Source organism: Planococcus citri, chromosome 1 (assembly GCF_950023065.1).
Source record: "Planococcus citri chromosome 1, ihPlaCitr1.1, whole genome shotgun sequence".
Taxonomy (NCBI): domain Eukaryota; kingdom Metazoa; phylum Arthropoda; class Insecta; order Hemiptera; family Pseudococcidae; genus Planococcus; species Planococcus citri.
The window spans coordinates 52587290-52615258 of NC_088677.1; the positions used below are offsets into that span (position 1 = coordinate 52587290).

General features: G+C 33.9%; 1 protein-coding gene across 3 annotated transcripts in view; it reads left to right on the forward strand.

The window, feature by feature from the left end:
* The first annotated feature begins 261 nt into the window (after nt 1–261).
* mbl (muscleblind) overlaps nt 262–27969 on the forward strand; it is a 368573-nt gene continuing 340865 nt past the window's right edge. Inside the window, exon 1 of one of the 3 annotated variants that reach the window (XM_065346122.1) lies at nt 262–283. The gene's annotated coding sequence lies outside the window, so the exon portion shown is untranslated. Of the gene's footprint in view, nt 284–21025; nt 21156–27969 lie in introns of those variants that run through there. The other 2 variants (XM_065346119.1, XM_065346120.1) reach the window with 2 other exon arrangements.

The window sequence follows — 27969 nt, forward strand, 5'->3', positions numbered from 1 at the left end:
TATTCTATTTTGATGGCATCTAGAATTTTCTGAACAGTACTAGGCAGAGTATCTTTCGGTGCTGATAAGTACATAGTATTAGTATGTGATGTGCGGAAGTATTTTCATTTTTCCTCTTACGATTAGTTCGTGTTTTATTCTGTGTGTGTGCTTGCGATTTTTGGAAGTAATTTCGGTTCGGTTATGCGTTCATTATGTTGTCTATTCGAGAAAAAAATTCAATCTTTAACGTTTTCCCGTGGCCTGGGCTTATTGTATGCCCAAAATCGAAGAGCAATGCAAGGTAATTAATACTAATAAACTACTTATTATTTTAAAAGTAAAGAAATTAACATTATTAGTAATGTATCAACCATAAAACTAAGTTGTTTTCCGAGTTCATTAAATCAAGTTTGAGAAGCATATAACCCAGCTAATTGGTTATAGATGAGTATATTTTAGATGGGTTCGCAATACTCGTATAATAGATTGACTTTCAATTTACTCCAATGTAGTTCACTTTTGAATTTTTTAGACAAAAAGTGATTAATAATTCATCTTACAAGCAAAAAGAGCTCATAGTGGGTTTAAAAGACCGGATTGCCCCCTTTCCACGGAATTTGGAAATTAGAGAAGAAGTTGGTAAGTATTTGTGATCCTACCCATGTAATTGAGTATATGTATTTCAAAATATTCTCGTTCCAAATTAATTTTTCGAAAAAATTCGAATTCATTTTTCAAAAAAAATCTATTTTTTCCCTCGTTTTTCCGTTTCTTGTCTAACTTCCTTTCGTTGCTACACTTTTCGGCGATATACGAATTCAGTTTTTTTAAATCACTTGAATCCTTGAATATATTTTTTTGTACATAATCTGTAAGGAAAAAAAGGGGAGAAATGCAGAATATCAACAATTGATATTTTTTTTGCATGGGTAATCTCCCCCCCCCCACATGACCAAATTTTCAGATCCTTTTATTACTCCTAACCCCTCTATTAAGGGGTGAGATTGATATTTCTGTCGAAATTTCTTACCTTGGCAAACAAAGAGCTCACATTCATGTATTTGTAATAAGCTATAAAATAAAGAAGGAAGACTGCAGTCAGCATATTTGTACTTACAATATCTTTCTTTGCCCTCACCATCATTTCGAGGTACGCAATGGCCGTTGATGCATTCCGCCAATCGTTATGAAAAGCTTTTAACACTTCCATGATGTCCTCTCCAGTTTCCTAGAGAAAAAAGTGTTTTTGAAAACATTTTAACAACGTATGACAAAAAAAAAGTTTTTAATTTATGCGACCTTTTTTTTCCTTTGCAGGAATGCTTGACTTTACCTAGGGTCACTCATGGCAATTTTTTCCAAGTTTTTGTTTATATTTTCTTGGCGAAATGGACAATTGAAGTTTTTCAGCGGCACGTTCGGCTTCATCGACGCAATAACAAAAAATATAAGTATTCATTTTGTGTATCTCATTTAGATGTAGTACCGACTGTATTTTTTAAAGAATTTTTTATATAAGTAGGTGCTTGATCTTCTAAAATGCGAAAAACTAATTTGATTCACGATTTTTTCCATTTGAAGTCATCAATTTTGGAGAACAATTTTATTCTTGCAATGCAGTATGAAAAACGTTAAGCAACACCGTCATTTCAAATTTGGACTAAATTTGATAATTTTTCTTTGATTTATAATTTTCATTTCATAAAATCAAATCGTGTCATTTAGGGTACCAATGACTCCCTTTTTGTTATAAAACATGGAAAAAGTTCGGAAGTATGTCCAGAATTCTGGTTGATAATGTAGTGTGACGTCTTTCATAAATCATAATTACTATATTGAAATTTTTGATCAAAATTGATGACTTTAGACGAGATAAATTTTGAAAAAAATCTGGTCTTGCTTTTTTTGGGGTCAAGCACCCATATGAGAAGTTGTGAAAAAAATAATGTCGTCCTTACTTACATCTAGATAGAATACACAATATTATTTTCTTTTTTTATTGCACCACTGTTACCAAACATGTCAATGAAAAGCTGAATAAAACTCCCATTTCAACTGGAAAATATGTTGGAAAAAATTTGAAAAAAAATTCCATAGAAGATTCTTGGTAGTGTCGAGAGTTTCTGCAAATTTGAAAAAATTCGATTGAAAAATGCACATTGTCTACAATACTCGGATCTTGTTTAACAACATCGCAATTTTGTACAAAATCATACAAGGATACATTTTTCATTGCTTCAGCTCGAGCTGGGTAATAATCATCTACTAACGAGTCACAAATAAATATCTGTAGAATCGATAGGTAAATCTTTCACATCATCGTATATTTTTACACTTTTCTTTTACACGTTATGTACACATTAATGTGTCGTATAACTGTGTTTCTATCTTTACCCACACAGTGCTATTCCCAGCAATGTATCTGCAGCTTCTAACGCTCTGCATTCTCTGGTACCTATTCAAACTTCTCAATGCAATATTTCATAAGCGAATATGTAATGGTTTATTTGTGTTAAACAGATCCTGAAACATGGCATTGTTATAGCTTTTCGCTTCTTTAGTTTGGTACTTGGTGATATATCTCGTTAAAACAGTTGATTTTTCACCAATCAGCTGAATGTCCATATTGTCTTGCCAAGCTAGCAATATTGCAGCATTGTAATCATTCACACAAGTCTCATCCTCTGATCGTGGTATATTGTACAGTCTACTGTGAGGTTTCAACTCTCTGCGCCCATAAATGGATGACTCTACAGAACGTAAGTCTACCTCCCTTGTTACTGAACTAGGAAATCCAAACCTGCATACTTTGGTTTTTATACCTTTTTTATTTATTGGTTTTTGTACATTGATAGTAACTGTTGTGGTGATGATGATTGACAATTTTTAACAGCAATGTCAATTATTTTTTCACTAGTAACAGTACTATTGCCTGGTGTACTTGAACCATTTTCACTAATGAAGAAAAAATATGAAAAATTAAGTGTCTACTTTTCTTGTGATTGAAACATTGTTCAATTATTTCAAATATAATATTCAAACACTAATTAATTACCTCAAAAAAGAAAGCTTTACAAAATAGATTCATTTTCTTATCTTCGTTCTGTGGGAAAATTGTTGGCATTTTTCCTTTTCCAGCACCAAAGAAATGATAGCGGCATATTCTGCTGATGTCAGTTGGGACAGCATCTTCTCGTCATTTGCTTGTAGTTATTTTTATACTATTTCGTGAAATGGGTCGTTTGATGGAAACGACGAAGAAGTTTTAAAATACGTACGTAGTACGTACCCATTCGTGTATATTTTGTTTGTCGCCCCGCTCCCACCTTGCTCACTTCACTCATTTCCTCCTTTACAATATTTTGCTCAAATATTACTCTTATTTTTTGAATATTTCCTCACCAAATATTATTGAAAGTAGAAGGTGAAATTTAAAATAAATTTAACTTAAATAATCAATTTAAATACTAATGAATATTATAAAATATGCTTAATATGAGCAATTAGCGTCAACTTACCGTAAAATACCGAGGAAGCATATTTTTCCAACCATTCTTTCAAAAGTTTATCTTTAGAAAAGCGGAAAAATGAACTTTTGGTTTTTTTTGTTGTGGCAAACACAATGAGGAACAAAGCAGTTCACCATTTTTTCAACCTTCAAAAAGTTCAAATGAGTTAAAACTTTACTTTTGATTTAATTTGATGAATAATTAAATCGCAATAAAAATTTGGAACTTTCAATTTTTTTGAAAATTTCACTATCAATTTGATTTGTTTACACTGAGTCTCTCAAGTGATAAGACAACAATACTTGAAGGGGTGCATGGTATTCTGGAAGATAGAGAATGCGGTATATCAGTATAGTATTATTTCATGTCTGAAATCTTTGACGTAATTCGTCGTATTATCAGTATAGTGATGTAAAACAGCATCCATATGCTATAGAAGATGTTTGGTGAGTGGATGTCAAAATTTCAAATTTGGATATAGCCAGATATGACTTGAAAAAAACGTTGTATGGACAAGTTGCCTATGTTTGAAATGTTAGGGGCAACCGAGCTTTGAAAAAAATTGCGTAAAACGTATTTTTTGACCTTGGGAATGGTTTGCGTAACTTTGAAATTGAAGGTGTCAGAAATATTTTAAAAGAAAATACTTTGAAAAAAACAAATATTTCTGGCCCCTTCAATTTCAAAGTTGGGCAAAAATTCATAATAATGACAAAATTTGTTTATTTTCTAAATTACTACCCATTCCCAAGGTCAAAAAATACGTTTTTCGCAAATTTTTTCAAGGCTCAGTTGCCCCTTAAATTTCAAGGATAGGCAACTTGTCTATATATTATAACGTTTTTTTCAAGTCGTACCCGGTTATATGCAAATCTGAAGTTCTGACATTCATTCACGATACACCCTACCTTTTCAACTCAATCCATTTCAAAATGCACGGTGCATGGAAAGTATGACCGCAACGTAAAGCGTTAATGTGTACATCGTCATTTTGGAGGAGGGTCATCAGAATCCATGAAATGATTGTTCTGGAGTCCATGCTCCTTCAGCGATACCACCTTATCGCAAGTCGAAGGATAGTTCATGCTGACCTAACATACTTTTAGTTCTCATCATCTCATTTATATTTTTTTAGTATGAAAATATTGTTGTTAAAAAAAAAAAAAAAAAAAAAATTCCAGCCAGGAAATCGTATTCCTATATTTGTATTCTGTAAATTTTTTATTCCTGTCTTTTCCATATCATATTCTTACATGATACATATACATTCTCCTAGTATAAAAATCTGTTCGGTAAACACTACCGGAGGGAATATAAAAAAGAATGAAGATTCTTTTAAATTTGTGTGTCGAGTTTGAAGAAGTGAGACAAAAAAAAAGGAAACGAAGAAAAGCCAAACAATGCTGAAATCCACGGAACGTTTTTCGTTAACTCGTGTTTGCCGTATAAAATACGAATATTCATAGGCTGAATGACAACTGAAAGGAAAAAAATTACATTTATTATAGGCAAGAGGTGTTTTTTTCCATATTTGCGACCGTGAAAGAAAAAAAAACAGAATGAAAATAATAAAAACTAATATAACTCGCAAAATGTAGTAGCTGGGAACACGTAGAGAAGGAAATAAATAACGTAATGAAAATTTCGCCAACTCGTAAGAGTTGCTAGGTATAGGAAAAAGAAACACGCAGAAAATCGAATGCGTGATATGAAAACAACAAAAATGAAACAAAAACCGATGGAATTACTTTTACCGAAATTCTAGCTTCGAGCTGCGAAAGTATTTACTCGTAATGGTTACACACGTTGGGTATTAATTTTGTAAGCTGAAAGAACCATTACCATGATTTCTTTCTCGTTTCTACGTATTTTGTTTGTGTTTGTTTTTTTTTCACTAAATAATTTCATTTAATTAGATTCCAAAGAACTTAATTTATTTAACTTGTTTCACTACTTTGGCTAAGTTTGCTGTTTAAATAATTAATGATGAAAGAACGCTGTATAGCTTTTTTTCTCGTTTTCCTCGCTTTGTGTATCGTTGTGAAGGTGTTGAAAGATTTAGTTCTTAATTTTTGCACGTTTTTTTTAGTACCTACCATTTTTATGGACTCGAATTGATTATGCAGTTTTATTTACCTACGAGTTGTTGTAATTAAAATCTGTCTTTGTTATCGCCAACTGTGGTATTTTTCTGAGGAAGATGCGCGTTGACCAGAGACTCTGATGATCGCGTTGCTTATTTCGAGAAGTATAATTTTTGGAGTTCTGAAATGTGATTTTAATAGGTTCTTATTATAGGACTGTCCAAATACTGTTATTTGATTATATGTATGTTTTAGTCTATTTTTACTGGTAAATTCTTGTAGTTGGTATAAGATAATCAGATTCTGAAGAAATTGGAACCACTTACACTGATTCCGAGGGTATTTTATTTGATTTATGTTAATTCAAGGAAGTTTGATTCTGATAAATTTTGAGGTTGAGCTCGGAATTTTTGTGTGTATGTACTTCTGGGTGTACCCTCTTTATCTGCAAATTGACCAAAATATTATTTTTATGGTGTTTCCCCAATTTTTACTATCCATTATGAAATACTTGAGTGAAATTTCTTCAAGTTTTCTGACTAGTGTTTTATCAGTTCCATTTTGTTGCATTTCGAAAAAAAAACACAGATTTTTTCATCGAACTGTATACTGAATTTGAATACACGGTTTGATTTTCCGTTCGTGGGTACGTTTTATTAGTGAGAATGAAATATTATTTTATTTGCAAAACACCACCATTTCGCGCACAAATGATGAGTTTTACCTTCTCTCTTCTAAGTTTTTTTATTTTCACTATATAAAAAATTCATTTATTCGGTATACGTCGAATGAAGAACATTAACCGTGGAAGATTCAACTAGTTCGGTAAATTCGAATATTTGAAAATCATTTTGAATAATGCATCGAGTCGAAGGGCGTTGAATTAGATGGTATAAACGTGTTTGCTCGAAGTGAATTTATGTAATGAAGTGGACTAATTTGATTTTCTCGAGTAGGTGCGTTTCGCCGATGCTATGTCTGTCCCATTTGACGTAGATGGTGAGTTGAATATCACGGGGGGGGGGGGGTCTTGAAAATATTACACAAATACTCTTACATAAGTAAACATGAATATTGAATATTTTTTCTTGATTTATTGTTGATAAAACATCATTGGGTGATCATATCGAGAAGAATCCAGTTATTATGTAGGTGTTACGGATCCTGTTAAAATGTAACTCTGACTACTTCATCATCCTTCTGTTTGAATCCCGCTCCTTTAGGTAGTGAATATGAAAATTCAGACCAGCGAACATTCGCTGGAATATACTATTTCCAATTCGAGTACTACCTATCATAATTTATTTCTCGAAATACTAATCTAATAGAGTCGACAACATTTTGAAAAATCTTCTTGCGCCTTACAAAGGTTGAATTCGTCGTTACCATATCGATCTCGGTTGTATAAATTTCCAAGCCCACGTATTTATCTGACAGATTAAAAAAAAAATACCATCTTCGTTGTACGTTGTTCGCCACCTGGAACGGCGAATACGGTCGGAAAATTGTTAAATTCAAAATAAATAATTCAGCAAGACATTCCACGTAGTCCTATCTCAATACCGATACAAACAATTCAGTTTGCAATGAATAGACTGATATGCTCGGCAATCTGATCAATAATTCATTAGAAAGAAAAAGGCTCACTTTGTGTGTGTTTTAATGGAATAATAACGCTAACACGAACGTTACAAACGAGGCAAAAATCTCGAAATTGCTCTCAGGCGACCTTCATTAAAGTTTATAGCCATTCAATAATGTAACCGAGCGGATAGATAACAAATGAAAAAATTTCTGTCTGTTTTCAAAGGTTGCACGAGATGTAGACTGTACTCGAATATTTGTTATAGTTCGGTATTGTTTTTTTTTTATTATTCTTATTGCTGTCGTGGTTTATATTTTAAAGGTCTAAGGGCTGTGAAGTCCAATAAATCGCTAAAATTTCAGAAATTATACAAATTACTTACTAATAATATTGTTACTGTCGGTGGAATAAAATATCTTATTCATATTGACCCACAACCACGCAGCTGCTTGTTCCAGTTATCAGTTCTACTTGGAATGACTATTGACTTGTAAAATTTCCAATGTGTGTGTTGTGTGTGTGGCGGAGAAAGCAGATCTGCAGAGACAAGAGTCAATTTTGAACTTCGTACCGAGCACAAACATCTTCTCTCGTAGTTAATTTGCTGTTATTTACAAACTTTTACGAGGAACATTGAAGGTCGACTTGTTACAGGGCATATTGACCGGGACAAATTTCAAAATTTCGTTGTAAAAAGAATTTCACAGTCGAAATAGAGTTTTTCAACTTGCTTGTTATCGGTTGGTTATTCTACAACTTTGAAAATTTTATTCGTCTTGGTGAACTTACGTATCAACTAGTGTACGTACTCGTATGTCTAAAAGGCTTACAAATTCGATTAAAATGTTCTGGTACTTAATGAACTATCCGCAAAAAAACTCTGAGAAAGAATTCGCCCCCCCCCCTGCACACCCTCTTCGGAAACATTTAACAATTAAGTATGAAAATGGAAATAATATAAAAATTTACTGGTATAGAAAGAATGAATCCCCGCCAGAAGACTACAATGCATAAAGAGAGTGTGACCCCGCTATTCAAGGCATCAAGGCATTACTACGTTAAGCATTTTGATTTTCGTCAAATTGTGTAGTACCTAAGATGTATTGTACCAATAATGTTGAATAAATTATTATTATTATTATAAATTTCAAAAACTAAAAAAATATAAATTTTTCTGATGCTTTATATATAGATTTTGATAATGTAGTTCAGTAATGGAACGGCTGTATAAGTGATGAATTCACTGTCAAAAAAAAAAAAAAAAAAATTATTTCATTGGTGGAACTAAATACATAAGTCAAAGTCGTAATGTTTAAAAAAATCTACATTAATATTCTCTACTCGAAAAAAAAAAAAATTGGAGTAAATTTTCTCCTTGTTTACAAAAAAATTTTTTTAAAAATGTATTTAGTTTTTAATGTTTTTTAAATACCATTTTTTTGTCATTATTTCCATTTTTATAATTGTTTTATGTTTCCGAAGAGGGTGGGCGGGGGTTATGAATTCTTTCTCAGAGTTTTTTTTTGCGGATGTATCCCGTTTGTTGTTTCAACTTCGTGGAATACTCGTAATATGTAGTTATAAAATTCACCCCAAGTTCTTGATAGAGCTTCTCTTCCAACGCCTGACGATGTATGTATCCAAAGGCATTATCACCTTCGATGCACTGAAATTCAGATTATTGTATTAGTACTACATCACCTACTTATTCGTGGTGCCTCGTACCTATATCTCCTAATTTTTGTCTCAAGATACTTAACTATTTCAAACGTGTTTGAACCAAAAAAAACTTTCTCAAAGCATTTGAATTTGAAATTTTGAAGGACTCAAAAATTACTTACTCCTTCCACCAGTTCAACTTAATTATACATAATTTATGTTCGATTTTTTTTATAGGTATTACATTTATTTGAATTACTCATAAATAGGTTGTCAAGGTCGCTTTCATAATTCATTTTTAAATTATTATTTTGAAAAGTAGGCAATTTCTCAATATTTAATTTTAAATAAACGCTTACATCATCGCATTTTATCCTTCATCAAATATAAGAACTGTAATTGAATGCATTTCGATAGCAGTGCACGCTCAATTGTTTTCGTTTATTCTCGGGGCGGGTGGGCAGGGGGTTGGAGGCGACACGAGCGTGTCGTTTAGAATCAGTTTTATTATTTTAATACCATGAGAATTTTGGTAGTATAAAAAAGTAACTAGTTTCGAACCATATTGTGTTGAAAAAAAGTACCCCATGATTTCTTAACTAAGTTGAAAATATCTGGTGACTCAAAATAGCGAACATCGTTGATGACTTTCATGATCGTGAAAATAAAAGTGATAGGTTTTTCTAGCCTACTGAAAATTCAGACCAACTCGTTACAACTGAAACAAGAGTCTTCACTTATCTCGTGCTCGCAGTATGCACATTTTGCTTGACACGAAATCATTGCCCTCGACTTTTCAACTACATTTTTGATTTCACCAATACTGAAAAAGAGACTTTTACACAAAGACGACAAAAACTTCATTCACTGTTGACTGTTGCATGAATTCCAAGCAATGAAATTTTTTCAACATTTCGTCTTACCATAAATTTTCAGCTTTTTGAATAGCGGTTCAATGCATTACAGTGTTGTAAAATGTTCCACAAATCCTAACGGTTTCGCACTTCTGAACTCATCAACTACTGTACGTATTATTTATTTACCCATTGCATCGGCCAAGTTGGAAAAATTCTTCCCTTGTAAAAGGTCTTCGCTTTAATTTTTTTTCTCGTTATAAACTGGGCGCCTTGACTACGTTTACACAGACTGGTTCTTGGTATTATTTAAACAGATCAGCGTTTCCTTTAATGACATTTCCTTTAATTAAAAACTTTGTTTTGTGTTCAGCAAACATAATACACCGCTCGCGTACAACGTTTTCATCCGTTTCGTCATTTCATTTTACGCCGCGTTGTCCTCGCAAATTTTAATATTGCTTTTCATCTTGATAAGTATACTTTTCGTGAAATCTTTTCATTGTTTAATTACAGTTTTATTTAACGAATACTATTTGAAACAATTATCAGGCAATGAGCTCCGCAGAGTGTATTCTTTCGAGGGATACGGATGCACAAATAAAAGTAGTTCAGCGTAATACGATACCTACGTAATTTAATTATCATTTTGTTGAGAGAGTAGGTTACGCAGATGAACTTGTTCGAATTCCCTCAATAGAGGAATACCCTGTTAGGAAAAGTGGGAATTCAACCTTGATCCAATTCCTGGATGGCATGTCATATCTCCCCCACCTCCTTAACACATACACACCGATACTCAGGGGCATAATTTTTGCGATGGAATATTTTGAAGCAAATTTGCCAAAAACAGTTGTCTTTACTAATAAAATGGCGGTCACTTTGTTTGGAAGGTCAGCTAAAATCACAGATTTCGCTTTCAAATTGAAAACAAAACAATACGACGTCCAATTCTGCCAAAAAAAGACATGTTTTGGGCCAAATCTACGAATATTTGACGTCCGAATCTATCAAAAAAAATTGCATTTCTATCGATGTATTTACTTACAGCGAAACTAGATGGAAGGATAGAGGAACGCAACTGAAGCGAATATATGGAGTGTAAATAAAACGTGGATGATATTTTGACCATAGGTACAACTCGAGTTGACGAACGTAAAAACCAGAATCATCACATTCATATTTTTGATCGTAATATTCATAATCTTACTTACGTTTTACTTTTTTCCATTAACGTGCCTTCACGCAGGCGGAATGGAAGATTATCCTAGAAAAGAATTATTTATGTAGCTGCAGTAAAATCAGTGCAGATTTTCTTTGCATCGCGTCGTGATATTGATTGAACGTTGAGGAGGAAAAGAGAGGAGGGAATTCCATCCACTTTATACAAGAACGAGTAAGCAATTATACGTCGATATATTCGCGTAAAATTCTGCGGCATGTTACCGAGTATATACGTATAGTACGAGAGACGAAATACCGCTGCGGATTTGGATAATTCAAGCATACAGCGATTAGCGAGCAAGGACATCATTGCGACTCACAGTGGAAAGCGAGCAGAATAGCAGAGTAAAAAGGGCGAAAGGTGGCAACACACGACAAAAGTTGGAAAGCAGTCCACGCTAGCTGCTTCTTGTTCATTTTAAGAGAATGGGAGAATTTTCTGTAAATACTTCCGTTTGCTCGATAGCCTCGGCAGTCGTTTAATTGAAATTGCAAAGGACCATTTTAAATGCCGTTTGACGAAGCCATTAAATTTTCATCTCGGCGAAGCGCAATCCTTTAAGGTTCTCGCCTTCCTATATCCGTATAGCCTCAATTATCTGTTTTGTTAATTTGAATCCTCCTTGTGGAAAAATTAATTTTCATTTTTATCGCGTTATTGCTTAATAAAGCGTGTAATCAAAGTTTCCGACGAATAACACATTTTTTTATACTTTAATTTAACCTCTTCCTTTTTTCCGAACCCTCTGCCAACCCTGGAATTCCTTTATTCTCTCGTCGTATATCGAGCGAGCTTTCGCCACGCGCTCGTTCGCTTACATAGGTAATTCGCCTGTGTTCTTTTCATCGTCGCGAACAAAAATGATAATAAAGTTTACGACGAGGGAGGAAGCCAAAGGCAGAGAGAGAAAGAGACAGTGATGAAGAAAGTTCACCATCATCGTCATGTGAAACTATATAGGTACGTTTACGTATAAAAACAAAAAATAAAAGCGCATTAAGGAATTTAAAGCGTACCCTTGTATTAACCCGTAATAAATCTCGAATGAACGTTGTTGAATGAAAATAATGAACAAAATAAGAAACGAGTTAATTTATGCAACATTAACATTTTCCTTTCAGCATCAACATTCTTTTCTCTTTCTCTCTCTCCCTCTGTGCGTATTGTGAAGTATACGTATATAACGTTATACGTCGTACTATAACCGAAATTAATTAAAACGTTAATCAAAATAAGTTCCCTATAATTAGTCTTACGCCAATTTCTCAAAAGTCGCGCATAAAATCACGCTTAAAAGCGTAGGCGCTCAACAACCGACTAAGAATTCAATAAGTGCTGAAATTACTTCCTTAAATTTTTACCGAACGGGAAAAAAGAACTCGAATAAATGAGCAGTTTTTCATTTGCACCTTGCGCCATATAAATTGTTCGCTAGACCAAACAATAACAGTTAATTATTTAGAGTCGTTTTTCAAAATTTAATTTGAAATTGCGCGCGGGTGAAATGCTGGAATAGGTACATTTTAAAACTTGAAAAAAGCTAAAAAAACGAATGAAGAACGGAGCGAAGTAACGTTTTGACTGGCTTTACTTTAGAATTTTTTTGAAAGAATATATTTGAAAAATGTCCTCATCCTTGAGGCATCGTTGAAGTTGAAGAACACTGTAAACTAAGTATTTGAAATACCTACGTTTGCTCACTCATTGATAACAATTTACCCTATTGACTTTTTTGAATTTGTTTCGTGATGATGACATAATATTTAAAAGTTGTGAGAGACTTTTCGGAACTAAACTGGAGCAGTAATAAACTAATAATCATTAAAAGAGGTTGATGAATTGTAACGAGATTTCCATAACTCTTTCAGTATCCCTTGATCTATCACATTAAAAACGTCCTCTAGATACGTAAAAACACAAAATTTGAACAAAACGAGTCAACAAGTACACACCTAAAATTACATTACACTTTAAAACTTTTCAATAAGTTTTTCTAACAAGTTATTTCTATGTTTAAGTATTTCATTTTGGTCTGACATCAAGGTTTCAATTTTGCTGGATTCCTTCTCCCTTATTTTTCTCCATTCGCTTATTTCATATGCAATAGTGAGCTATAAATTTCGAAAACACTGTTGAAAATTGCTCAAAATATGAAATTTTCATACTCACTGATGAGAATGCCCACCAAATTGATAACGTTCAGGCAAACTGATATGCAACTCTCATTACGTCAATAACCTTATATTATTAAAGTGGTGAGAAGAGGGCACTATCATTTTGCAAGTTTTGGCTTTATTTCCGGCAGGATCTGGACATGTTTCCTTTTGCATTTCATATTTTCCGTTTTTAGGGACATATAGCTAATAGACTATTTTCATTTGCAATTTTCTCTGTTGAAAAATGAAAATGCGTTTTTTGGAATAATTCTTTTTTCATCTCATAGAGGGCATTACAAAACATCAGAATATGTAATAAACCAAAAATTGAATTTTTTGGACGTACGTCCATTTTCTTGCGACCAAACCGACGAATATGTTCAAATGTATTTGTTGAGTGCGTGGAAAGGTTTCTGCTGAGAGTATTGAAAGCGGTCTGGGGAATTTGCGTATACATTTTTGAGTTCGAGACGTTGATTTTTTACGTAAAAAATCAATGGTTCGAGATGAATGGCGCGAGAAATACTTTGAATACGCGTTGAGCTCGTTCCAGGGGTCCTTATTCTCTCCTTGTCCACTTTTGAAACATGATCAATGACGCTCTTCAACCATATCTTCAATAAATACTGCTGTATTATGTAAATGAGATTGTATGTAGGCCTAGGTAATGGGCATACCTACCTTCTTCTGTAGTTCGGTTCGTGTTCAAAGGTCTTGCCCGCCCAGTAAGGGAGAAGGGGAACCAAACAAGAATAGAAGCAAAGGAATAACTGATTTTTGAGAAAACTAAAGAATGTTGTTTTCATTTCCAGTTTTTGGCCATTTTCCCTTCATTTTGACTGAATGTCGAGTCTTCTGTCATTAAACATTTTTTTTTTTTGTATACGCATGTTTTATATTCATTTACCTGGAACAATAAAAAAACTGTATGCTCCTCAATAATAACGCAAAACAATACCTACTTATTTTGATTTTAATTAAACATACTCGTGAGTGTATCAAACGATAGAGACGCGATCGAGAACAAATTTTAAATCCAAATAGGTAAACACCACTTCTCATCGAAACAATCTCTTTCTCTTCGAAGTGGCAAATACGCAGAATTTATCAAAGCCACAAGGGTTACATCTGTCTACCTGCGATAAAAATTTTCTCGCGAGATCTTATCGAATTACATTTATACAATTATACAACTGGAACCGAATCTTAAATTCGATTTTCATAGGCTAATGTAGTATGGATAGATAAACACGAAATTGCTCTCGAACAAAAGTTTTCGGTATAACCTGAATAGCATAAATAATTATTCGCCCATCCTTTGCCGCATTCGAATTTATGAACGACAATTCGTAATTCGATTAAAACAACTTTAACCCGGGCGACAAAATATATTATGCAATACACACATTAAAACGACACTTTAGCAGGCGAAATTCACAATTTTCAGAAAATACAAGTCGACGGCAAATTTACGGTCGAAATTTCGGCTATTTCCAATTTATGAATATTTTATTATTAAAACTTGATTCCACAAACCTGTAATCTATACCAGAGTCGCAAGGTGATGGAAAAATTAAATTATCGAATTGCTTTATCGAATCGTGTACCTTTAATTGCGCCAATAAGTTTAGCAATCGAAATAGATATCCAACTGCAATATTTTACATAAACTCGAGAGTTTTAGATGACGAAAAAAAGGGTGCGGGGATAGGGGAAACAATAGAAATTATACCTTCGCAATATTTAACAGATGCTCGAGTATATTATACTAGCTTTTTCGATGACGTCATCGAAACCTTTTTGGATAATTACCTCGCGGTAAATGGAAGATGGTGCGCTCGAGAGTGTATGTACCTATGTAAATTTATACGTACCTACTACCTTACCTACATACGCGTCGCGTCGTGTGCTCTTCTCGAGCTCAAAATCGTCGCCTAATATGAATCAAACTCGTACGCCAGTTATAATAATAAGGTAATCAAACTTAGTATCTCAATGTAAAACCTTAGTTGGTATGAAAACCGTGTAAACTCCGTCGAATCTCCATCAAATTAGAACGGTCGCGTTTTACTAAGTTTCTTCGCCAAATCCTACCCCTGCTCGCTGTGCGCTGTGAGCCCCGCGCCCGTATCCGTCGAATTTGAAATGTGCACTCCTTGTTACGATAGTGTAGCTCGCTTATGAGAGAGAGAACGTGTAGCGTACGTACGCCGCATCGCGCGTCTCGTCTGCCATACTCGTATACGTATATATCTGCCGACTCCATATATTAATTACTTCTTGTTCGACCGAATCTTGTAACTGTTAGGTCGAAGGTGTAAAGAAACTGGTATACTATAGCGGACGTGACTAGCTTTTAAAATTACATTTCGAGTTAAATCCCCCCTTCGCGCGTTCTTTCTACGTCTGCGATAACTTTCGCATACTAATGCAACGACAGCCCCTAATTTGTACCTTTGAAGGATTGTTACGTAAGCTGAAAGAGAAATAAATTAAAAGAATGGCTTTTAAATTGGAATTTATGGTCTAATTAACGCAAAAGTACCTTCGCATAAGGAAATACAAATGGAGATTGAAAGAACAAAAGAAAAAACTGAAAACAGTCAAGGTTTAAAAATAAATTAGCCCTGAAAAAGTTTTTCTTTCTAGGTTTTTTTCTCGCACCGGCACCGGTACATCGGTGCGGCGCGGTGTTGGCCGCGTCGAAATATTTGCGAATTTTTTACGCCGCAGTGTTCCGCCGACGATGACGGTGGATTACCTCGAGGGTGGTATTTTAACGCTGAATATTTTCCGTCTTATTGATAACGAGCTGCGGGGTTATTTTCCACGAAATACGAGTAGGCTGAAATTGCACGGTGCGAAAAATTGCTGTTTCAAGTCGTGAATGCGGCTGATCTTACTTTGCCACGGTGGTTGCTCGTTTCGGCAAATAGCCTCTGACTTATTCATTATTAAGGTACACGTGAACGTGAGATAAGTAAGAGTACTTTTTGGTTTCTTTTTCTGTAATATTGTTGCAAGCAGTGACGTCGCCAAGTGAGGGGTGAGCATACAAATTGGACGATTGAAATACTCACTTGGAAAGATGACTAATAATAACATTCTATGCTGAAATTTGATCACCGAAATTTAAAAAAATTCATTTCTTATTCCGGTTCCCGGACTTCAGTCGAATCCGTGCAAAATCCGCGGTCATTATGAACCCAGCTTGAAGCTAAAATTTTGAAATGAAAAATACTTTTTTGGCACCAATTGGGGAACAAAAACTGGAACATAGAATAATTAAAATGGATTAATTAAATAAACTCACATTCAGATTCACATTATATGAACTATCGAAATCACTGTTAATAAAATTTACTTGCACTTTTCATCGAATCCGTGCAAAATCCGCGGCCATTATGTATGTACCCAGCTTTAAGCTAAAATATTTTACACTAAAAAATACGTTTTTGGCATCAGTTAGGAAACGAAAACAGGAACGAAGAATAATTAAAATGGATTAATTAAATAAAATCACATTCAGATTCACATCACATGAACTATTGAAATCATTGTTAAGTAATAACATTTACTTACTCACTACTGCCAGTAATCACATCTAACTTACTCTGTTGATGATAAAATGTACAACAATTTATAAAATTATGTTCATAATTACTTTTGTTCATTTTTAAAACACTTTTATTGAAGATCTCAAAGAATTATCCTCTTATTACCAATGCTTTAATTAACAAAAACTTCAGTCGTTCTTGGAGCCTAATATGTACTTATCTTAGAACTTCACTGATTGTGAGAAATTTATTACGATATCTGAATTGGTTAAAAATAAATATTTAAAAAAGATTTAGAATCGCAGATAAAATAAATTACACATTACAATTATGTACTTGAATTGTGATGAATTTGCTAGTGATTTTGATTTTATGAAGGTTCCCTAGAATTGATGCAAATCAACAGGGAATCTCATGAAGTGTCATGCCACATGATGATGAATTTGGTACATGTTACATACTCGTAATTTCCTCTTTTCTAAGAAAAAAAAAAAAAAATACATACGCTTTATTAAAAATTCCTATTTGTAGATCAAAATTTAACTAAAAAAAAGGATCAAGAATGGGTACATTATTGTTATGCATGTACCTCAACAAGAAATATATGTAGCAGTCATGTTTTCACCCTCAAATCGAGAGAAAATTTGAATTAGGCCAGGAGTCTGAAGCAAACCCAAAGGCTAGAGGTTTGAGGCTTGAAACTGATTATTGAAGATGCTTCTTGTTCGTTGTGCGCCGAGCACAACTAGTTTTTAGTGGAATCTACAGATTTGAAACCATCTGTTACCACCAATATCTTGAAATTGGACTCAACATAGCGTCGATTCCTGAACTCAGGGTTGTAAAGACCCGGCTAGCGAAAGGGTCGACGACATGTGGATAACGTGATTAACGCTCAAGTGGCGCCGATTCCTGAACTCAGGGTTGTAAAAACCCGGCTAGCGATGGAGTCGGCGGCATGAAAGCAGCGTAATTAGTGTGGTGAATTGTACACATATGTGTTTGAAACTCGCCGTCCATGTACTCGTTATCTAGTCAACTTGTTATGTGGGTTGAAACGCTCATTCACATATGTACATAGGTATATGTAGTGCGCCTTTTGTTTTTGGTTCAATAGACTTGTGGTAACGGTCTCCTCTTGGGGATATCATATAGAGGATTGATGTGCAACATTATTCTGGTGAGCCCAAGCCTTCAGCCATTGGTGTGAATCTTCGACTCCTTTGGTCCAATGTAATTTTGTACAATTTTTTTGTGTCGTTAAAGATTTGAAGTGGAAATTGATGTGCATATTCAAATGCGATGAAAATTGATTCTTTTTAGCAAAGAATATTGACCAAAAAAAGAGAATAATAGTCTGGCTTAATATCAATAGACAGTTGTCTTTATGGTGAAGCCAACTATAATGAGGAACTCATGTTTCCAGTGATCCTGCTGCGCGTTGCTGCAGTAATGTTGAAACCCTAAAATGTAATTAAAAGTGATAAATCTAAATTATGCCCATGTAGCGAAGTTGTTGGCAGTAGGTAATGTTAGCTACATAACTTTTCTGATACAGATGCAGTTTCATTTTCAGTGTCCGGCTGACACTTCGTGAGATTCCCAAGTGATATGAATTTAGGTTCAGTTTCAGTCTACTCGTCACTATTGGAATAATACCTAGGTACTTAATTAAAAAAGATTGATTTGTAGTGGTTTTACAATGTTTAAAGGCTACCTACACTAGCAAATGATGTCTCTGATTCTATATGTGATTCCCCTATGCGTTAGTTCTGCCTTAACTACATAGTGGAACAAAATACCAAACGCGCTTGGCTATAGCATAATTCTTTTATTCACCATGATGCATAATAGTTATGATAAATCTTGAAAAAATCATTTGAGATCTTTAACAAAAGTGTTGTAAAATGAACATTCTAAAATGTATTTTCTCATTATTAATTTCTCGACCAAGTTTTTACCATTCGAAAAGAATTTGAAGAGTACATACTTACTACTTCTGGTGTATAAAAAATGTAAATGAGTTCAAAATTATTAAAATTACTATTACTCACATATTGCACCCATTTAATTGGCATTTTCCACGAGTTTTGCATTTTCATCTTCCAACAACCTCGATGCTTTAGGGCTATGATGAAAAAAGTCACAATTGCTCTGACTTTTGCAATCACTTCTTTTACCTCAGGACTACTACACTTTTCAATACTGCTTCTTATGACCAAATTGAAAGTTCAAGGAGTGAGCAAAACAAGGAAAATGTTTGATCCTTTCTGGAAGTAAATCCACCTCTGCGTTCATATTGGGTGCCTTGTCCGTAACCACGCATCTTGTTTTTTCATTTTTCACGCTTAGTCAAAAAGAACATTTTAATTATTAACTTCATACAACACCTAGCAATTGCAAGTCAATGGCGAACAGAAAAAGAAAAAAAAATTGCTTACTTGATGACTTTAAACTAAAGATTACATATTTACATATCTAATTTTTTTCATTTAGAGTGAGGTCTGTTTAATATCACAAACGAATGAATAATATTTTTAATAGCATTATGAAAATTGATATTTAACGCACTTGAATAAATATTAAATAAAATAGCCAATAAATATTAAATTACTTTTGTATAATTAATCACAAATATCTCTCATCAAAAAAATTTGTAACTTTGTGAAAATTGCACAAACTATCATAAAAATTGTAAAATAGACATCAAAATCATGGAGGTTTGGTATAAAATTGATGTTAAAATGGAAAAATTGTGCGAAATTTTGCGACAATGTGCCTACACAATTGGCCAAATTATCACGATAGTAAAAATTTATCATGTTTGAGAAGAAGGCACTCAAAACTTTTAAATGAAAATATTTTCATGATTGTTTTGAAATTAGTTGAATCCGCAAAACAGCGCCGATCTTCTTGATTCTATACTTATCAGTTTTCAATTGGCATATCGTCTCGTAGGTACAACTGAAGTGCATTAAAATAGGTTTTTTTTGCAACGTCTTGTTACACTTTACAAAAAGCAAAAATATATGCTGGACGATGTATAATTAAGTATAGTATTCTGGAATGCTCAAATTCTGTATTCCAGAGCAAAAAGGATGGAAGTCCATTTTTTTTTTGGATTTTGAGATTTTTACATCAATGGAAAGTGGTTTGCAAGAGCTTTCCAATGATGTAAAAAATCTCAAAATCCAAAAAAAGTGAACTCACATCCTTTTTGCTCTGGAGTACAGAATTATCAGATAAGCTATCCTCTTGATCCTTGATGATGATGAATACTCAAATCGCATCAGGGCATCCTTCTTCGCATTGTTTTATGAAGTAAATTTTGATAGGGTCTCAACATAAGATGATTCTGTCCACCGTATTTGCTATTTGATGAAGAAAACCAGCGAACAGGAATATATTTCAACATCTCGCGATATTCGGATTGAAAAAAATCGAAACCGTCTTTCAACTCTTCATCATTTTTTGCAGAAGACGAAAATTTGCTAAAATATCTTCTATACCAATGATTCAACATCATACGATAATGTTTTCAACGACAATTGGCATTAATCAATGCCGGATTCTTTTGAGTTGATTTTTATTGGACTGAACAATTTGTACCATAATGTACGGAAGCATTATCTGCGCCATAACCGACCGGATCCAAGTTTAGACTACTCAGAGATTCACAAATTGGATTAGTTATTGACTCTGAAATTTCATTGGGTAATCAACCACTTATGCTGTATTCCTTCGTGGTCCCGGCCAACTTTTGATTTTTTCATGCATCTGCATAAATGCTTCTCTATTGCTCATCATGTGGTTGAAACTGGTGCTGGATGATACACAGATTCCAAAAATGTAACTTACAATTATGAATTCACTCCATTTCAGTTTCTTTGCGTCTTTTCATTCTAGCATTGGTTGTGTTTATTTCTTATCTTATTAAAACGGGTAAGGCTTAAGTATTTTCAAATACTCCGGCGTCTCCGTCTTCTTCAGCCTTTTTCCACCAATAGTGCAACTGTTCACATCGCTCTTGAATTCTTACAATGTTGGCACATAAGGTGCTCGATATTTGTGGACTCCCTGTATAAGACGGCAGTAAGTTTGTACTACATATATACACAATATTATCAAAAGGCGTGATAACCAAAGGGTATTCCGATTGTCGAGGGGAGATATAAGGCTGGTTAACGTTGCGGTTGGTTTGTGAGCTTTTGTACAGAAAGAGAATAGGGAGCGAGAGAGATGGAAAGTATAGACTGCGGCGAGAGAGAAAACAGCGAAGTAAAAAAGGATACCGAGTATAAAGAAAAAGCTCACGCAAAAGACAGAGATGGCAGGATTGGACAAAATGTGGCGAAAGGATGCGCGCGCATTTTAATTTAGTCTCGTTAGTTTGGCGGCGTCCCGGCATGGCGCCCAGCTTCGCGTGTGTAATGTCGAGTCGATGATTGCAAACAGTGTTTGCTTTCCCGTGATCTTAATGATAAGTTGGGTCTCTGCTTTAACAGCTTTCAGCCTAGCAAAGTGAAAAGTATTTCGCTAAACAGGTACGTACTATGTGTTGTATTTACGGTTTATTTGCAGGCGCGATTAAATAATAGTTTTTTTAAAAAATCGATGCGTTCTTCGTAATATTAATGTTATTTTCATTTTTAAAAAATTTTTCCCATGATATTATCTCTTCGTATGATGCTTTCGAAGCTTTATTGTGATGCTGAGGTGGTGATTTTGAGCTTGTAACGTGGATTTTGTCGATGAGCATTGCGGTGAATTTTTTTCAAAGTGGTTGATCATTGGTGAGATTTGTGAAAGCGTCAATTTTGCGGTCATTTCAAGCTGATTGAGGTGTAGTTTTATTTATTTATTTTTTTAGATGGTCGTGATCATTCGCTTATGGTGTTGTGACTTTTTCATCGATAGAACGATCATTTTTGATCGAGATGATACAATTCGTCGAAAATTTCACTGCTTTATGAAAAATTTTCGTATCAACTAGACGTTTGGATCGGTTTTCATGCAGAAAATTTTTTAAATAAAATTTTACCAAGGTCTAAGCTTGAATTTTGATTGATGATGCGAAAGATTTCGTACGAAAGTGGTGTAAAATTTGACGAAAAAAAATTACAACGAATTTTATTACAAAAGATATCCATCAAAGGTGTCTTGCAAGTGTTTTAAATTGCAAATTTTTTAAAAATACGATCTGAATGTAGAAGAAAAAATTGCCAAAGGAACGATAAGCGATAGAGCTACGAAGTTGAATCGTTTCGATTGTTATTATTTTCGTCTGCTCTTCTGTACAGCTCGAATTTGTTATTTTTTGGTAGTTATCCTTCGTCCCCTGTGAGTGAATGGAAACTTCATTATCTTCCCATTGGAAAATTTGATGATTTTTAGATTTGTAAATTATTGATCGAGTAAAAAAATTGCTAAAAAAATCTGGTCTTTGGTCAATACATACGTACTTACATAAATTAATACTTAATACTTGAAGGAAGATTTTGAATAGATTAATATTGAAAGAGCTAGACGCTGTAAAACTTTTCATAGACTAATTTTCTGTTTTTCCGATGTCGAATGGTAATCCAAAATTTTTCGAGAAGGAATTGAAGCAGATAAGTCGGTCATTTTTCATGTTCTCCAACTCATGAATTATCTCTAGTTTGTTGCTGAATATGCCTTTGGATAGCGAATTTTCCAATTATTGGCTGATTAAAATAACTGATAAGTTAGGAAGTACCTACCAAAAGTTTGTGTGGTATTACTTTTTTGACTCGATTAAAGATGTAAAAAAATGATTACTTACTTTGTAAAAATGATTAGTGATGCGTGTTTTGATTAGTTGAAGCTGTTTATAATTTTATATCTCGATGAGGAGGAATTTTTTTCTTGAAAATGTAACGAATCTTTATACATGTTTTTAGATTTAAATATAAACATACGATCATTGATTAGTATAGAAAAAAGAAGACGAAAATTGGAAGTCACCGGGTTGTGAAAGTTTTTTTCATATTGCTTAAGGACCAAAATGAGAAAGGCAATGGTTGAATTTTAGGATGTAACTGGAGTACTAGAGGGAATAATAATGATGATTTAACAATAATGGAAATGATTTTTAGAGATTTTGAGGAAATTCGTTAATATTTTGAGATTTTAATGAATTGTTGATTAGAAAAATACAAAAATACATACATACCTACTGTATTTTTTGATAGAATTACAATTTTTCAAGAATTATCATTTCCCCCACCCTCTGTTTGATTTTTTCCTAATTTCTTGATTTTTACGTTTGTTTGTGTTTAACGTGATACGTATTACATATTTTCTCTGAAAATACCTTCCTAGAGCCTGATTTCCGAGTAGGATGGGATTAAAATGTCTTCGTAGGCATTTTTTTCAAAATCTCAAAGATTTATTTTGAATTGTGTATTTATGAAGTTGTAGGTAGGTATCTCTTTTTTTGGAGTTGCCTTTATTTTCAATAATCGATCATTGTTCATTTATTTTTTCGGTTATTAATTTTATTTTTTGAAACATGGCCCGTCTAATTTTTCTCATTGAAAATGTTAAATATCATTGATATGTATGGAAACACTGGTTTTCTCCATCACTTGGTGGCTCACAATTGGAAATTTTCTGTTTGAGAAATTGAAACTAAGTAGCTTTTTTATTTTTAAATAATTACATTTTGATGGAAAATGGGGTGCTTCTCAAGTTGAATAAAAACTTCGTATATAAGACGAGGACATGGAAATTTTGAAAATCCAATCAAATTCTGACTTTTCGACTAAATACGATAAGTGTGATGCTGCAATGGGGGAGTAAAAACGAAGTAGAAATTATCCGATAATTATTTTTCGGTAATTTGTTGCCAAATCTTGATATGATGCTGCAAGCTTTCCAGGCACAATGTTCAAAGGTACTCGTGGTAAAATTTTGTCAGATGATAATACAGCTACTCGTATCGACACGTCGCGTCGTCTTGTCGGAATTTTTCTCTCTTTTTTATTCTCGAGTTTACGGTTCAATTTGAAATACCTGTTACGTGTCTGCCAACGTAAAATATGAACTTATCAGTAAAGATTCGTCTGCTTTTGGTGCCTTTTAAGCGTTGAATATCGAGTATCGAATACGTTAAGTCGACCTAATATCGAAAAAAGAAAATAGCGCTATTCGAGTAGATATCTGTACTGGTTACACAAGAAGAAAACACGATAGATATATTGGATGTATTGTGTTAGAGAAAGAAAAGATAAAATGTAACAGGGCGTGAGGGAGAAGAAGATGAAGAGAAAAAGAGACAGCAGAGGAGAGCACGAGAAAAAAAAGACGAAAAGGTATTCTAATCGCAACTCCATTAAAATGCTATCTGCTCGAATATCCGCCTGTTCTTATATCGAACCTAACTGCTTTTCGGTGTTGAGGTAATTTTTCAACGTAACCCAACCGACAGCGGGTAATACCAAAGTAAAAGTCTGACCGTTAGTTTTCTGTCAGGTTGTTCTTTTTTTCCTGCTCTCTTACTCGAGTTTGCGGAGAGTTGTTGGTTGTTTTGTGTGCATACATTTTTATGCGTCTGACAAACGCTCCCATAGGAATAATCTTTCGCTAAATTTTTTCTACCATCGTAACTAACCAAACCGACTGAAATATTAACGTTTTTTGCATAGCTTGTTACTAGAAGCGCACAGAGTATTCTCAATGGCGTTCTTTTATTCTTTACCTACCTACCTATCAACCTTTTTTTCCTTGTTTTTTTTTCTGTTCTGTGTACTCGGTTCGCGTAAGGTTTTTAAATATTTAAGCGGCTGTATTTTTGAGCTTTTGTTGTAAGCGCCGTCCAAGTGTATTAGATTATTTGCTAGTAAGATATGGCTCGAGTGGTACGGGGAATTAAAATTGTATGTAGTCGGGTTTAAATTCAGGTTCGTCGGTTTTTATCAAGTATTGTTGTTCGGTTCAGTGTTCTCCTCGTTTAGAGATTATTGCTATGTTCTACGGGGTTGTCTGCGTTTTAAAGGCGGATCCTCGAGGCGTTTTCAGTCGTTCAATGTTTTTTTTCAGAAAAGAGGCACTATGGGTACTTTACTTTTGTTCATTGGAAGTAGATACGTATGACCTATGTACGTACCCACGAGTACTTGTGGTCAAGTATTCGTCTGGAATGTTCTGTCATGTCTTCAGCGAGTTTTTTGACATCTCGGTTTGATGTCAGTTGCATCTGCCTCCTGGCGCAAATTCCTCGATCACTTTCCATCCTGCTGTCGAATATTTTATTGGACCGAAATACTCGACTGTCTGCTTCTTTGCGCTTCCGTTGAATTTTGTTCATGATTTGACGCATGAAAATGGAAGTCTTACTTATACTGGTGACACTGGCCTTTAATTTAATACAGAAGCAGGGTGTTTAACAGGTACTGCAAGTACTGTAAAAGTACTGCATTGAAATCCTCAGTACTGCAAGTACTGCAAAGTACTGCATTTTGCCTGAAAAGTACTGTACTTTTTCTCAGAATCATTGATTTAAAATTTTTTAAAAACCTCAAAATGAATTAATTGGTGAAAATTTTTAAAAAAATGTTCATTTTGTACCTCAAAAGATGGTAACACTTGTTAAATTAATACTTGTAAAAATTAGCTGAATAAAAAAAATAAGGTAATGTTGGGGGTATTTCCAACCTTTCCCTCCCTGTAGTGCCCTCCACGCTCTAACACTCTCGAGGTCCTCACTAGATTGGGGGACTAAATAGCCTAAGCTATGATGAAAGCCAACAATGTACTCTATAACAACCAATAAGGAACAATCCAGTTGCTTATTAACGTTTATTATATGAAGCACAAATGGTCAGACGGTCATACGTCTGACACAGTACAATACAGGGTATTCTTCTGCTGAGCGTTCTTTCACAGACAGATAGCGGCCAGCGTTAAAGCTGCTACGTCAAAGATAATAAAAGAACTGCACAGAGGCAGGAGCTTTCGGCAGGGTCTACCTCTGGATGGAACGAATCCACCAGAGGGCGCTAATCTAGTTAGCTTACCCCCAGCCTACTAGGTAGGTAACCAGGAGTCCCTAGTCTCCACTACAGTAATGCAAAAGGTACTGTAAAAGTACTGCATTTTTTCGGAGAAATTTTGTTAGACACCCTGAGAAGTGAGAGTACTCGTATATTCAATTTCCGAACTTGCTAAGATACCATGTAGATTCTATAAACTTAGAGTCTCTCCAGTTTGCAATATTTAATTAATGAGTTACATATAAAATACAAGAAATAGATTACGATTCATGTATTTTGACTTGACAAAAAAAAACATTTTACTGCACGAATAATTACCTATAATATCTACATTGGTATCTGTATTCTGCGCGTAGCGATTTCGGTTTTTCCATTCTATACTCTGAATTAAATTACAACGTGAACGAATAAATCAGGGAAGGTGAAACATTAACAATAAGTCGATTATTTTCAGAAGAATGCCTCAATAATATTATGTGATTTGTGATGGGCACCTTTTTCAGCTATGAATTAAAATTCAAAAACTCAGTACAAACATGTAAGAATGCGGTTCAAGTCTGCAAGAAAAGGTTTAAATCACAGATAAAAAGTAGACATGTGTTTTAGAAATATCATTGATGGGGATTTTTTGCATGTCGAGTTAAAATATTTGATTCTAAATACATATGTCCTGTCTCGATTGAAGTTGCCTCCTGGCGCAAAACCCGCTCCATCTTTTCAAGTTGCTTTCAAATGGTTTATTATACTTGAGTGCTCTATCCTGCCATGAGGAAGGTTTCTTGTCAACTTTGAGGAAGCTGAGATCAAGGATGCAAGAATCGCCATCCATCTTATGACAATTTTTCTGGTTTAGTAAATGGCCACCAGAAATTGTCGATTTATGGAAAATCCATAAGATTCAATTTGAAGAGATGAACTGTTGGATGAGAATATTTGTTTTTGAAAGTCTGTTTTTACTACTTAAGCATTTTTTAAAGGCAAAAAAAGGCTATATTGTTTGGAACCTATGATACAGAGAATATGAGCACAATTTACTTTCAAGATGCTGTTGAAACATCACTAATTGTAAGTTGATATAAAATTAATTATTATCCCTACATTTACAGTGGAGATGAATAACAATTTGTCATCATGAATTTTATTAAGTATACATAATTCTATTAATTTCAAGCTGTACCTACTGCGACAATACACATAAGTAATTATTCTAACGAAGTTTTTCTTTTTAGTTCTCTGTAACTGATGATAGTGAAGTTGAACGTGATAGTTTTAATTTTTATATATTTCGTTCCAAAGTTCCAAACATTTTCTATCGAATTCTAATCTGGAGATTAGCATAAGATTGTAAAATGTTTAGACTCAGGGTGTTGGGGGGGGGGGGGGGTGGTGGTACAAACTTCAGATTGTGGCTAATTTTCAGAATTGAAATGGCAAATTATGTTTTCAAAATCTAAGAGCCAAATCCAATTTTTACCATGGGGGTCGGTAGTACTTTGAAAAATGAACAAAATTACTTATTATGACATTTGCCTAACTTGTAAATTGAAGGAGCCACAAATGATTTTCAATTTCAAAAGGTTGTGTTGAAAAAAATAAATGCAGAAATGAATATTACGTCAAAAAATGAACAAATGTTATGATCATTTTATTTCTTACTCTAAAATTCGAAAAGTTTTTGAAGCTCAACAATTTTCGATTTGCTAAAAATTTCATTAAATTTACAATTTCTGAGCTTCAAAAACTTATTCAATTTTAAAGTAAGAAAAAAAATAATCATAACAAAATTTGTTCATTTCCGCCTCTTTTTTTACATGACGATTTTTTGAAATTGAAAATCATTTGTAATCCCTTCAATTTGCAAGTTACGCAAAAAGTCATGGACAATTTTGTTCATTTTTCAAAGTACTACCGACCCCCATGGTCAAAATTGGGTTTTGGCTCTTGGATTTTGAAAACGTATTTTGTCCCTTCAATTTTCAAAATAGGCAACTTGTTTATCTTACTTTTTTAAAAATTGTTTCCGATTATATCAAAATCTGAAGTTTGTACTACAACTCCACGGACACCCAACGACCATACTTATACGTAGGTGAGGTACGTAATTACGTATCTGCACTAATCGAGATTCATGTTCAGGATCGTTATGTTAGTTAAAACATGAACGTTGAACTAATGCGGTACCTATTTATGCATTGTGGTGAAAAGATGACCTTGTAATATTTGTAGATACTGCTGGTTATTCATATTCTTCTCTACTAAAAACTAGGTGATGTCTTCTCTCCACTTTTTAAATTTACTTTTTCTCAATTTTCATTTCCAGACATATCATAATAAGTAGGTACTT